Below are 13757 nucleotides of genomic sequence, written 5' to 3'. Positions count from 1 at the left end.
CACTCAACAACTTCTAATGGGGATTTACATATAAGATGCCAAACCAGTGAGTAAGACATGGTTCCTAATTTGAAAGGCCTTTTTGAAGGCATTCTCACTTGTAACTTTTGCATTTATAAAGCCCTGCAGGAGAGGCTTGATTTTGCCCATTTTAGAGAAGAAAGTGAGACTCAGGGTAATTAAGCAACTTGCCAGAGGTCACACATCTGGCAGACCTGCCTCATCACCCAGGGCTTCTGACTCAGGATCAGGGGCCTTTCCTCAGTGGCGTCCCCAAGAAGAAGAGTCAATAGCTTCCAGGAGTTGGAGGGGAGACAGGTGCTAGCAAAGGCCAATGTTCCTGTCCAGACCTACCAGGGAGGGGCTCTCTGAAATGAAGGCATAAATATGAATTCAAGACAATTGTAATCATTTCACCACAGGGAGAGGTGAATGAATCTAAAGGCAGATAAGGAAACAGAGGTGGCCGAAAGGGGTCTTCAGGTGTCATCAAGTGCTCTGAGGGTCAAGTGCCTGGGCCGAGAAGCACAACCAGGTTCATGGACTGAGGGAAGGAAGTGTGGAGAGGAGCAGATAGATGCCAGACATTTAGGTAGTAGTTCCGCCAGGACTTAGTGGTTAGATGAGAGACACAGAAGGGATAGTAATGACTCACAGGTTCTGATCTGATGATAGAATGGGTGGAAGGACCATTTACAGAGATGGGGCTATTGGGGGTTAATAGTGAGGTGTTATGGCTAGGAATTCCAAAATGCCTGACCATGAGGGACCATGTGGAAGTGATGTTTAGTCCATGCTGCATTCACCAAGCTCTGTGTCTGGCCTAGCATGGGCTGCTCCCCCCAGGAGAAGGGCACTTTCTTCTCATCCTCACAGATGTGCCATATAGGCTCTTCCCAGCAGAGATCCTTGCATTAGTGAATTTTGCTCCAGGAAAGAATCAGGGAAGAAATTCTCCTATGGAATAGCTGGAAAGAGGGCAATAAGGGTGGGCCTAGCCTGGGAAGGGGTGTGGAAGTATTAGTCCCCTCCCCCAACACCCTAAGGGAACTCTGGGGGCAGAACAGGAAGGCAAATAATTCAGATTTGGATGAGTTGAGATTAGGTGCCTGTCACACCTTCTGAAAAAAGAGGAGATGCCCTGTTGCTCAGGAAAGTGATCTAGGCTGGAAACAGATACTGCAGAGTGATTGTGGGGCTATCAAGAGTGAAGAGGATTGCTCAGTGGAGAAGGGATGGAGTGAGAAGATCGAGCTTCCAGGATGAGAGGTTTCCTGGTTACACGACCGTAAAGGAATGAGCAAGAAAGCTGGGAAGCAAACCAGGAGCAAGCTGGGCCCTGGATACCCAAGAACAAAAGACATCCCAAGTATGCAGCCGTGGTCCACAGAGTTAAATGCGGCCAGGAGCCCTAGAGGATGGGGGCCACACATATCTACTAAATGTGCTAATGCCCAGATGACAGAAGTGTTGTGGAATGGGGAGGACATTGGAAGCTGGACTGTGTGTGTGTGTGTGTGTGTGTGTGTGTGTGTGTGTGTGTGTAGGGGAGTAACTGAGCATTTCCTCAGGGTGCTGTCTGAGCCATGTCCTGTGCAAGCTCTGGACTTCAGCTCTCAGGACTGCCTTGTGAGTGTCCGCAGCTCAGTTGAGTGACCTCTATCACCTAGAACCTCTGGCTCAATTGCTCATGGGGTGATTGATTCTCTGGGGCTTGGACCCAGGAGGGAGTGAGCCCTAAGCCTTGTTTCTCTTGCCTCTGAACATGGATTATCTCAAACTTTCTATGTAGAAAGCAAGCACAAAAGGGACCTAGTGTCCTAGTGATGAATGATAATGTGATAAAAATTTTATTGAAAGTTCACCATGAATCAGGTTCAGGGTAAGTTTTTTTTTTTTTTTTAAGATTTATTTATTTATTTCAGAGAGAGAGCAAGCAAGTGGGGGGGGGAGGGGCAGAGGAAGAGAGAGAGAGAGAGAGAGAGAACCTCAGAATTTCTGCTGAATGTGGAGCCCCAACTTGTGGCTCCATCCCAGGACCTTGAGATCATGACCTGAGCCAAAAGCCAAAACCAAGTCACAGGCTTAAGGGACAGAGCCACCCAGGCACCCTCAGGGTAAGTCTTTAACATAAATTATCATATTATTACTCACCTATTCCCTATGAGATACATGTTACATCTCCATTTTACAGAAGAAGAAACAGACTCAGAGTGGCTAAGCAACGTGTTCAAGTGCACACAGCTAGCAAGTAGAGGAGCTTTTTGTTCTATTTGTTAATTTTATTTTTATTTATTTATTTTTATTTTGTTAGTTTTAAATGTTGCTAACCTGTTTATTATGGAGCTGTGTTTTGAAATGGCTCCAAAGCTCATCATAGAGAAAGATGGAGGATGAACGGAGAGAGGGAATGTCTGAGAATGACTATCTTAGCACTATCACGTCACCTCTTGGCATGCAGTATTACATGTTACATCTGTGTTCACTCTTTAATTCATTAAATGTAGTGAGGGCCTACTACGTGCCAGGCACTGTGCCGGGGCTGGGATGGAAGATCCATCCCTGCTACCAGCAGCTCATATCCTCATGAGGTGATCAGTGTGCAAAAAAACAGTATGAGAGCAGTGTGATGGTTCTAGGATGAAGACAGAGAATGGGGTTCTGGGGAGGCTCTAAGTGGAGTGGCCACCTCCCTCCAGGAAGGTCAGGCAGGAAATGTTTTCTGGAGGATCTGGGATATCAGTGGAGCCTTGAAGGTTGAGGAGGAGGTCTCTAGGCAAACCAGGCGGTCTGAGGGGGAAGAGTATTCCAGGCTTGTATTCTGGATTATGTAAAATGAAATCAAGACATTTTGTCGCTACTGCAGAATTATCCCATTCTCAAAATCTCCTGACGACAAAGGCTATTGGAAAGATCTCCCCTAATTCTCCTGGCAAGAAAGAAATTTAATTACTCTAATTTGCTGCTTAATATTTTTTGAGACACTGAAGGCAGATACTGAAAAAATAGTCACTTTCACTAATGCATTAATAACATGTAAAATTAGAAAAAAAATAGACAGGAGGACATCCCTATCATATAGCAAAATTACCTCATTGTGCAAATAGAATTCTGTAACCTCCATCAGGGACTTCCAGGTATCTTTTTGGCAGCTTTCTTGGACGCTCAAGGGTGTAGGCACTTTGGTTTTTATTCTTCCTGTTTGTTTAGATGGTCTCTGTCATCCCTGGGCCTAATTAAAATGAGAAATAAAGAATGGGCTCTAGGGAAGCAATAAGGAAGAAGCAAAATGAAACTGAGAGGTGTGAGTGACAGCTGAAGAAGACTTGCCTCCCTAGATACAGACTTTCTGAGACTGCTCTGTCATTTGGATGCTCTGTTCCAGGGACTGTCTGGAACTTACTCTTCATGTAAAGTCCTCAAAGGTAGGGACCGTTTCTTGGTTAGCACGATGCCTAACATGTTGTTGGTAATCAGTAATGTAAGAGTCCTCCCTTTCTCTGTTCATTTCTTCTTCCTCTGTGTTCCAACTTGAAGAGATTACGTTTGGTGGACTAGTGAGATTTCCTGGTTGCAAACAAGAGAAACGCCCCTATGCTGGGTCATTCACAAAAAGGGAATAGAGTATAAGATAAGGTATTAGGGCGTCTTATGGAACTTAAGAGGAGCTGGTTCTCAGATGCTGGCTGGAATGGCTCTGGAGTGTCCAGGACCTTTCTTTCTTTTAAAGATTTTATTTATTTATTAGAGAGAGAGAGAGAGAGTTGCTCTGTGCACAGGTGTTGGGGCAAGGGCAGAGGGAGAGAGAGAGAGGGATAAGCAGTCTCTGTGCTGAGCACAGAGCCCCACATCAATCCCATAACCCTGAGATCGTGACCTGAGCCATAACCAAGACCTGGATGATGAACCGATTGAGCTACCCAGGTACCCCTGGAATGTTACCAGAACTTTCTTTTCATCTGTCATAATTCCTGTTCCCAGAAAAGATACTCATTAGCTCCATCTAGATCTTACCAATTACAGCCAGAGGAGCAGGGTTACAGTTCAAAAGAGCATTGGGCAACATGGGTTTACAATTCTTAGACCATTGGCTGTTAGGAGAATTCCAAATGGTAGGGAGCTTCCTACCTGAGAATGGTTGAAATGTATTAATGAAATGTTGAAGAGCTGTCTTTTCTTTGGTACAACAAATAAAAAGTTATTTTCTTAGGAAGCTGACTTTTTGATAACATATGCTATGTATAGGATCTCGTCTTTTTCTAGAAGTTTAAAGACCAATGAGCAATAAATACATGCCATTGGCACTCTTTTTCATTTGGAAATAGGTATTAGCCCCTTCACAGGGAGTGTCAAAGGACATGACAGTAGTACCCATGTCAGAGGAGTATCCTGCCAGATTTTTTTTTCATATGCAGTTGTTATGTTTTGAAGGGCATTATTTCATCCATGAGCTATGAGCTGATTTAGGTACTGAGTTTTTGGGATGAAGTAGGGTCATGCATTATCTCTTGGGAGAGATTAATCTTAATCTAATTAATGTTGGCTAATGATGAGATCAAACTATGAATATGTATATTGTTTTTTCCTTCCCTCCTTCCTTTATCAAATATTTGTGGCTATACCTTCCTTGTTAGAATCCACTCTAGCAGTTAAAAAAAGGATATTTCCTTTCCAAAGTTATTTTAGGTCCTTATTTTATTTTATTTTATTTGAGAAAGAGAGAGAGAGAGAGCACATAAGCAGGGGGAGGGGCAGAGGGAGAAAGACAAGCAGACTACCTGAGTGGGGAGTCCCACATGGGGCTCCATCCCAGGACCCTGAGATCATGACCTGGGTCAAAGGCAGACCCTTAACCCATTGAGCCACCTAGGTGCCCCCACCCAACTTATTTTAAAATAAATGTAATGTAAGATATTTAATGTAATCTAAGAACATTTTCTGTAAAGGGGCGGATAGTAAATATTTTTGGCTTTGCAGGCTATACAGTCTTGGGCAGAACTACTCAACTCTGCCTTTTGGTTTAAAAGCAAGCCATAGACAATATGCGAGTAAAGGGGTGTGTCTATGTTCTAATATTTGTGGACACTGAAATTTGAATTTCATATAGTTTTAGCGTGTCAGAAGACATGGTCTTTTGAATTTTCTTCAATAACTTAAAAATGTGAAAGCCATTCTTAGCATGAAGACTATAAAAACAGGTGACAATCTGGATTTGGCCTGCTGGCATTAGTTTGTTGACCCCTGCTCTAATAAGATTGCAGGATCTATACAACTGCTTAGCTGTTTGGGTTAGTTTTCTTACTTCATAAGCACTCTCGACTGAGTATTTCTGAGAGAACAAGTAAAAGCTATGCTTCTTTTGATCTTAGTCTTGGGCTCATTCTTTCTTGGCTTATATAATGTTAGCATTCACTTCACTTGGTTTGGTGTTAAGAGCTCCACACCGAGAAGGCTGCTTTGAGACTCTGCACTTGAAGCAATGCATTTAGTGGTTCTGTAGGTGTGCAATCTCTAAAACCAGGGAGAGAGAGGTAATGATTCTGGGGAGAAGCAGTTTAAAAACAGTTCTAATTGTTCAGGCAAGTTATTTTTACCAGTCTTTAGGGGACAGATAAATGATCACATTGTTATTATTTTTATAGATTGTATTTCAAAAAGCTTTTCTGCTAAGAGTGATTAAATACCAAGTCTTAATTTCAGTCACTCATGGAAAAATTTCCATTGCATTAGATATTTTTTTTTCTTGATAATTTACTATAGGAGACTGTCACTCAGGGCTTTCAGGCTCCTCACTCCAGGATTTACAGTGACACAAGAGAAGGTGGGTGCATCTGCTAAAGGTTTGGGAAAGTCGAAAAAATATAGGGGAATGGGAACTATTGGAAACTCCTGTTCATTACTATATTTAAATATATATATAATATTTTAGGTGATATGCATACAAATTATATATGTAAACTTTTCTTTATAAAGTTAATGGTGATAACAATAATTAAATTATATTGTCATGGAGAAGAATTTTCTTGTGTCTGCATAATGAAACTCAGAGCCACCTGGCGATTGCAGTAACTGAATGCCCACTATATGCCTGGGTTTCATTCTCTCACTTAACTCTCATTGTAAGATGAGGAAAGCAAGACTCACAAAGGTCTAGCATCTTGCTCACAGTCACATAGCTGGTAAATGGTGGAACCAGATTTCAGACCCAGGTTTGTCTGTCTGTAGAGCCCTTTTGATGCTTTCGTATTGTAACCAGTGCTACTCTCAAGGAGTACCTCAGGGTTTGAGGCATCTCCTGGCTTCCAAGCTGTGACGTGCCATTCTGAGTGGCATGAGGTCCATGTCACCTACTGCTTTGTAGATCAATTAATCTTGATATTGACCTAAGCATAGTATTAGTGTAAGTGTGGGTCTAGGTCTTTCTTGAGACAATTTAGTTTTGAAGTTCCAAAAACATCTGACATAAAAAAAAGAAACACCCAAGTCTCTGAAAATAAATGGTGAATTGAAAGAGATTCATTTCCCTAAGACATTCATTATCCTGGGGGCTTGAGGGTTTTATGGGTCCCTTGAAATTGTGTATAGCATACTGCACATGTATGTATATGTCTTTTTTTGGAGAGGGTTTCTAATTTTAATTAGGTTCTGAAGACATGCGGACCCACTGCTCCCTAACCTCAACTGGAACCAATTAGGAATATACCTGATTGTCTCTCTAAATATACTTGATTGATTGACTTCTGATTGACAAGTGTTTATTAATTGTGTCAAATGAAGTTAAATTAATTGTGGTCCCCCAATAACCTGAGCATAGCACTGTCATTCTACATGTGACACTGGGTGGACTCCACCAAGGGACTCAGCTCTGATCTCTTCGCTTGATCTCCCTGGTCCCTGACACAGAACAACGCAATTGTAAATCCTCAGTAACTGCTAGCTGGTGGGAGGGAATGATTTTCTCTGTATAAGCCCTGCCTACCAGTCACTCCTTCCAGTGGGACCCGTGACTGCCTTGGTGTCACAAAAAGAAACTACCGTGTCTTAACGCTGCAACAACTTTCTATCTGTAGTAGCTTAATCAAGGCTCTCAGGGCCCCAGTTTCCTTATCTGTAAGGAAGCTATAGGAGGGTTAGCTATAGGATTGGTAAAACCTCTCCCCTCCACGAAGTCCAGGAGTCTTATATGTGGCAAAACCACGTTGGAGAGAGCTGGGACGAGCCCCTAGCAATGGGCTACAACAGGGTTGTCAATTGCACGTCTTCGGCCTCCGCGTGAAAGCGCGTGGCCCCAGATACGGTTTGCTCTGACACTTATCTCTGGTGAGGGACTGTTGAGAAGTCATCTTAGGGGCTCTAGGCTCGTGGAGGGGACAGCTGCTGGGAGGAAGTGGGCGTGGCGATTTCACACCTCCCCCTCCTCCCTCCCCTCCTCCCTCTCCCCTCCTCCCCCCGCCCCCCCCAGCTTCCTTGTTTGGAGTAAACTTTGGCAGCATCTGACCGGCTCCGAGGTTTGCTTTTCCATCTGTTGATGCGCTTCTTGGGAGCTCTCCCGCCTGCCAGAGAAAACATCTCCAAGAAGCACCAGAGGCAGGACGCCAGACCTCAGCCGCTCCCCTGAGCCCCCAAGCCCCACCAGCCCCCAGAGAGGGGCAGGCCGAGTTGTGAGACCAAACAGGCGAGCGCGCGGGCTGCGGCGCCCGCGGAGCACCGGGCGGAGGAGGCGGGAGCTCGGCGCCCCCTGCACCCCCTGCACCCCCCGCACCCCCTGCACCGCCCCCCTGCACCCCCCCCGCGCCCAGCCCGCACCCCCCCCCACCGCGTACCCGCGCTCCGGGGCGCCCTCGCGCCCACCTGCACCGGCGGCGGGGATGGGGCGGCGGCGCCTCGCCCTGACCGCGCCGCGCTCCTAGCGCCTCGGCGACTCGCGGCCGGAGCGTCGGGCTCGCAGCGGGCGGCGGCGGCGGCGGGGCCGGGCCGGCGGGGGCCGCGCGGAGGGCACCGGGGACGCCGCGGCCGAGCCATGACGGACGCCAGCGGCAGGAAAGAGGGCTTCAAAAAGTGCCGGAGCGCCACGTTCAGCATCGATGGCTACAGCTTCACCATCGGTGAGAACTTTCCGCGCCCCGGCCCACCCCACCCGGGCGGCGGGGCCTTTGGAGGCGGGGGCCGGGGGCGCCCAGGGGGCGGCGGGGCCGCGGGCGGGGAGAGGCGGGTCCCCCGCGCCCCAGGACCCCGGCTTGCAGGGCTACACCTTCCCGAGCCGCTCGGTCCCCGCTGCGAGCTCAGCAGCGCGAACCCGAGAGGAGCGATAGGGACGGGGCTGGAGGCGGAGGGATGCGGGGAGGGGGACGGAGCCCGGGGCGCCGCAGCACCGCGGTGGGAAAGCCCAGGGGAGCCTTGGACGCGGGAGCCGAGGCAGAGCCGCGCAGAGCCGCGGATGGGCGCACCTGGACGTCGGGTCAGAGACCCACAGAAAGCCGGAGAGGTGGGGGGGCGAGGGGTGCAGAGGCTCAGACAGGTGCGCGGAGGGGGAGGCAGACCGGGGGGTGCAGGCACCGGGGGAGGGAGGGGGGAGGGGGGAGGGGAGGGGAGGGGAGGGGAGGCAGAGGGAGCGCCAGACCCCGCAGGGTGCAGGCACCGGGGGAGGGAGGGGGGAGGTCGGGAGAGGAGGGGAGGCAGAGGGAGCGCCAGACCCCGCAGGGTGCAGGCACCGGGGGAGGGAGGGGGGAGGTCGGGAGAGGAGGGGACGCAGAGGGAGCGCCGGACCCCGCAAGGTGCAGGCACCGGGGGAGGGAGGGGGGAGGGGGGAGGGCGGCGTGTATCGTGTTCCTGAAGTAGTTGAGGGAAAGCGGCCCGCGGTCCTCGGGGCTCCCTGTGGCTCCCTGTTTTCTTTCCTTCTCCAACCTGTTACCTGGAGGAGCACCAGAGGGTGTATTAGAGCCAGGACCACAGGCTCTGACCCTCCGGTGGCTGATTTCGGAGAGAACAGTTCCCCGAGCTTTCCCTGCTGGTCCCCTGCTGTGCACCGTTTTGAAACAAGTGGCCAGAGGTTGCCTCCTCATCTCCCCGAGAGGTGGGCAAAGGGGAGGGGGGGGCTTCCTTTCTGGAATGTCAGAGTTTGGAGAACAACAGGGCAAAGCCAGGTGCCAAGGAGCTGCTCCAGCATTTCTGCTTCTGTCTATGCTCAGGTTATTGTGGCGTTAAATCTGAACTGAACCTCCAAATCTCTGAAAATGAAGGGTCTGTGAATTTGCTCTTTGGTGGGCTGCAGGGGCTCCTCGCCCTGGTAGCAAGAAGTTGCCAGAGGGGCAAGAAGAAACCAACGGGGAGGAACTTATCTTAGGAACTCCTTTGTTCCTTTTAACGAAGTGGCCCAAGATTTCTGGGGCACGGACTGAACAACACACTGCTTCCAGAATTAAGTCTGAACTGCTTAGCCTGTCTCCTAAGACTCCCCATTCTGGCTTGAGCTCGCCTTTCCTGCCTCAACTGTCACTTTAAACCCGCGTCTTCCACAGACTTATCATCACTTGCCCTTCCTCAAGTCCCAGGCTCAGAGCCTTCCATCTGGCTGTTTCATCAACCAGGAATGCCATCTCCCTAACTCTGCATTGAGAAACCTTGTCTCCCCCGCCTCTTGCTCACTGGCCACCTCCTCTGCTGTCCTTCTATCAGGAAGACGTTCTCTCTCTGCACTCCCTTGGCCTCATCATCCTTTGTGAGAGTTCACACCCTTGCCCTGAATCACTTATTTAGGCGCCTATGAAACTCTGTATAATTTATCTTTCACCTTCTAATGGTGATGGTGGCTGCTTGGGGAGTTTTTGTAGAAATGAATTTAATGTTGCCAATGGCAACATTAAAAGGCTATTATCTTTAAATCATTAAAAGGCCATTGCCATGTTAACGTTAGTTTTCTTGAATCTGATAAGAAACTTCTAAAAGTGGTTTTTAAAGCTTTACCTAGTAGTTCCCTGTGAGGTCTTCTGAAAAGTGTGGCTTCTAAAACCCAGGTCCTCCCCCACCTAACCCCTTCCATCCTTTTGCTCCTGTACTCACTAGAAGAAATGGTTTAGCACATTGGTATGGTCTGCTACTTAGAAGGGACCTCAAAAGTGAGCTGCTCACTTCCTGGTGAGCGAGCTGCTAGCTTATTTCAGATCTCTGGACATTTATTCAGATACTCCTTTCCATCTGTCTTTCTTCCCTGCTTTCTTCAACAAATGCTTATTGAATTTTACTGCATTAAAAGATACAATTTAGGGATCCCTGGGTGGTGCAGCAGTTTAGCATCTGCCTTTGGCCCAGGGCGCGATCCTGGAGACCCCGGGATCGAATCCCACGTCGGGTTCCTGGTGCATGGAGCCTGCTTCTCCCTCTGCCTGTGTCTCTGCCCCCCCCCCCTCTCTGTGTGACTATCATAAATAAATAAAAATTGAAAAAAATTTTTTAAAAAAGATACAATTTAGCGCTATGCCTGCCACACAGTGCACATTCAATCAATGGCAATTGTAATTATTCAAGGCCCTAAGCTAATATCATGGGGGTAGGTTATGAAGATAAATCAGACTTAGAACTTGGTATTCAAGGAATTTGTGCTCTTGAGGTGATGTGACCTGTCCATATATGACTTTTTACTAGGTAGAAACTAGTAAATACCTTAAGAGACATGTTAGAAATTTTAGGCCAATATAAACATTTGAGAAAACACAAATAATCAAAAAGGAAGAAGAAAATCACTTGTAATGTTATCACCCAATGCTAAATATTATTAACATATATTTATATACTCCTAGTACTTTTTTGTGTATATACTTTTTAAAACAAAATGCAATCATAATATTTGATAATCTATTTAAAATCTTATTAGCTTTGCTTCATGCTATATTTAAAGCATTTATTTAATCAGTTTCCTATTGTTGGTTATTTAGTGTCTTGATTTTTTGCCATAATAGTGGAAAAGGACTAAATATTTGAGAACAACCGTAAATACTTCTGAAGATACATTTCTAGAAGTATGATTGCTTAGTCTATGACTCTCTATTTTTAGGGATTTTAAAACACATTTATTGCTCAACTAACCTCTGCAAATACCCGCGTATACTCCTACAGCAGTTTATCAAGCTGCTCATACACTCACATGAATACCAGACACTATGATTTCAAAAAAAGTTGCTGGTTTGAGAGGTGGACAGAAGAATCTCAATTTCACATGTTATTTCACTTCTTTTGTAAAATTATATTTTTATTTCCTTTGCCTATATGTTTTTCCTCTGGGTAATTTTATAATTTATTTTAATTTACAGGTGGTCTTAGTGCATAGTAGTACATGCTAATTATACACAGAACTAATATATTAATTATAGATAACATATAAATATGATACTATATATTAATTATATAATATACACTTACTGTATATTAATCACATAATTATATAATTAATATATATCAATAATATACATTGTATATGCACAGTAGGCATGGAGCCTTGAACTTATGACCCTGAGATCAAGACCTGAGCCAAGACTCCTTAACTGACTCAGTCACCCAGGTGCCCCAACGCATATATACATATATGTTTCTGTGTGTGTGTGTGTGTGTGTGTGTATATGTGTGTGAATATATATATATATGTGTGTGTGTGTGTGAATATATACATATATATATATCCCCCTATATACATATCTAAGATGACCCTTGAACAACACAAGTTTGAACTGCACAGGTCCACTTATACATAAATATTTTCCAGTAAATACAGTATAGTACAGTACAATGTATTTCCTCTTTGTTATGATGATCTTAATAACAAAATATAGCATGTCGTACATATAACATACAAAATGTATGTTAGTCAACTGTTTATGCTATCAACAAAGCTTCTAGTCAACAGTAGGCTATTAGTAGTTAAGTTTTTAGGGAATCTAAGTTATATGTGGATTTTCAATTGTGTAGTGTACTGATGCCTTTAACCCCTACATATTCAAGGGTGCCTCACTCTCTCTCTCCCCTTCCTCTCTCTTTCTTTCTATGTCTGTGTGCATGCGTGTGTGTGTGTGTGTATAATATTTGTAAGTGCTGTGTTATGTATATTATAAATATTCCTCCCAGGAAGGAGGACTCCTATTCCTGCCAACATCAGTGTGTGGCAGTTAAGACTTGCTTTGAAACATACAGATATCTGTAGTCCACACCCATAGTTGCCAGTGTTAGGGAAAAAAAATTTCTCTACCCTCTAAGATTCTTCTAGCTGAACTAAGAATCAAACTGAAATGAGACAGATAAACAGAAGAAAATCAAATTTAATTATGTACATACTGGGAATCCACACAGACATGAGGTTCCAAAGATAGTCAGACAAAATGAAATATGTATGTCATCCTGAACTGAGGAGAAAGAGGTAGGGGTCTGAAACTTCAAAGGGAAGGAAAGCAATTAACAAGAAGATGGAAAAGAGTAAATGTTTGCTAAACAAATGTTTGTTTCCTTGTTTCAGAAACAAGGGAGCATAGAGAGGAATTTTAACAAATCAACTTTGCTAAGTTTCTCCCTGTCTACTACCCCTTAGTTCATATTTAAAAAAAAATTTTTTTTTATTATTTATTCATGATAGTCATAGAGAGAGGAGAGAGAGGCAGAGACACAGGCAGAGGGAGAAGCGGGCTCCATGCCGGGAACCCAATGCAGGACTCGATCCCGGGACTCCGGGATCGCGCCCTGGGCCAAAGGCAGGCGCCAAACCACCGAGCCACCCAGGGATCCCCCGCCTTAGTTCGTATTATAATATAGTTATCCATGGTTCTCTTCCTGGAGCAGGTACTCTAAATTCTTTTAGGCAGTTGGGTGGAGTGGGGGTGGAGGGGGATATCTAAGTTTCTTTCTAAGTCTTTTGGGCCTTGATTGTTTTCAGCTTGAAATAATTTGCATGCCAAAGTAGCACATTTTGGGGTGACCTGCCCTTGGCCCTTACACCAACTAGTCACATGGTTTCTCCAGGGTGAAGTAAGTAGACAGTCCCTCTCTTAGCCTTCCCTTCAAAGTGAAGTCTGTCTGCGAAAACCAAAAACAACTCTTCTTTTAAAACCAACTGAGTGGGCCTCTCTTAATCTCTTTTGGTACTCCTCACCACTTATTCTACAGATGAGAAAATGGGGCTCCAAGAGGGCTCTCACTTCCCTTCTCCCCTCAGTGATCATCTCTAGGGTGTCAGAAGAAATAGGTGAAGCCAAGGGCTAGGAGGATATGAAGTTGGTGGGGTATATGGCAAAGAAGCTACTTCCTTCAAAAATGAACCTGGTGGTGTGGAAAATTCTAGGCCTGTACTGAAACGGTGTTGCTAACAGAGGGATGTGTTTCCTGTAGCAACTGCCACTAGCTCCCTTGCCCTATGTTTCTCTCTGTGAGGTTGTCCCAGAGGAGGAAACATAAGGGTCCCCTAGACAGCAAAGGCCCTGGGGGCTGGGAGTGAGGGTTCCTGTTCTGCTCTTGGATTGTGGGAGCTGGGAACCCATGCTAAGTGGAGGAGGCCTGCTAATGGATGCTTCTGTCACAGGGCTTCTGGTGGGGTAGCAGGACTCTGTGGTAAATGAGGCCAGGGTGACTTGGCTGTATGCCCTGGGAGTAGGGCCCACTCTCCAGCCCAGGTGTAGAGGCCCCCGGTCACCCTTGGTGCATATGGCTCAGAGTTTTCTCAGTCCAGGGCGGACTCAGTGCTCATGACTTGTCTGCTTTCCACCTGCCTGTCGGTCTGGGTG

This window comes from Vulpes lagopus, chromosome 13 (genome assembly GCF_018345385.1).
Source record: "Vulpes lagopus strain Blue_001 chromosome 13, ASM1834538v1, whole genome shotgun sequence".
Taxonomy (NCBI): domain Eukaryota; kingdom Metazoa; phylum Chordata; class Mammalia; order Carnivora; family Canidae; genus Vulpes; species Vulpes lagopus.
The sequence above is the reverse complement of the archived record's forward strand: the minus strand, read 5'-3'. Positions refer to the sequence as shown.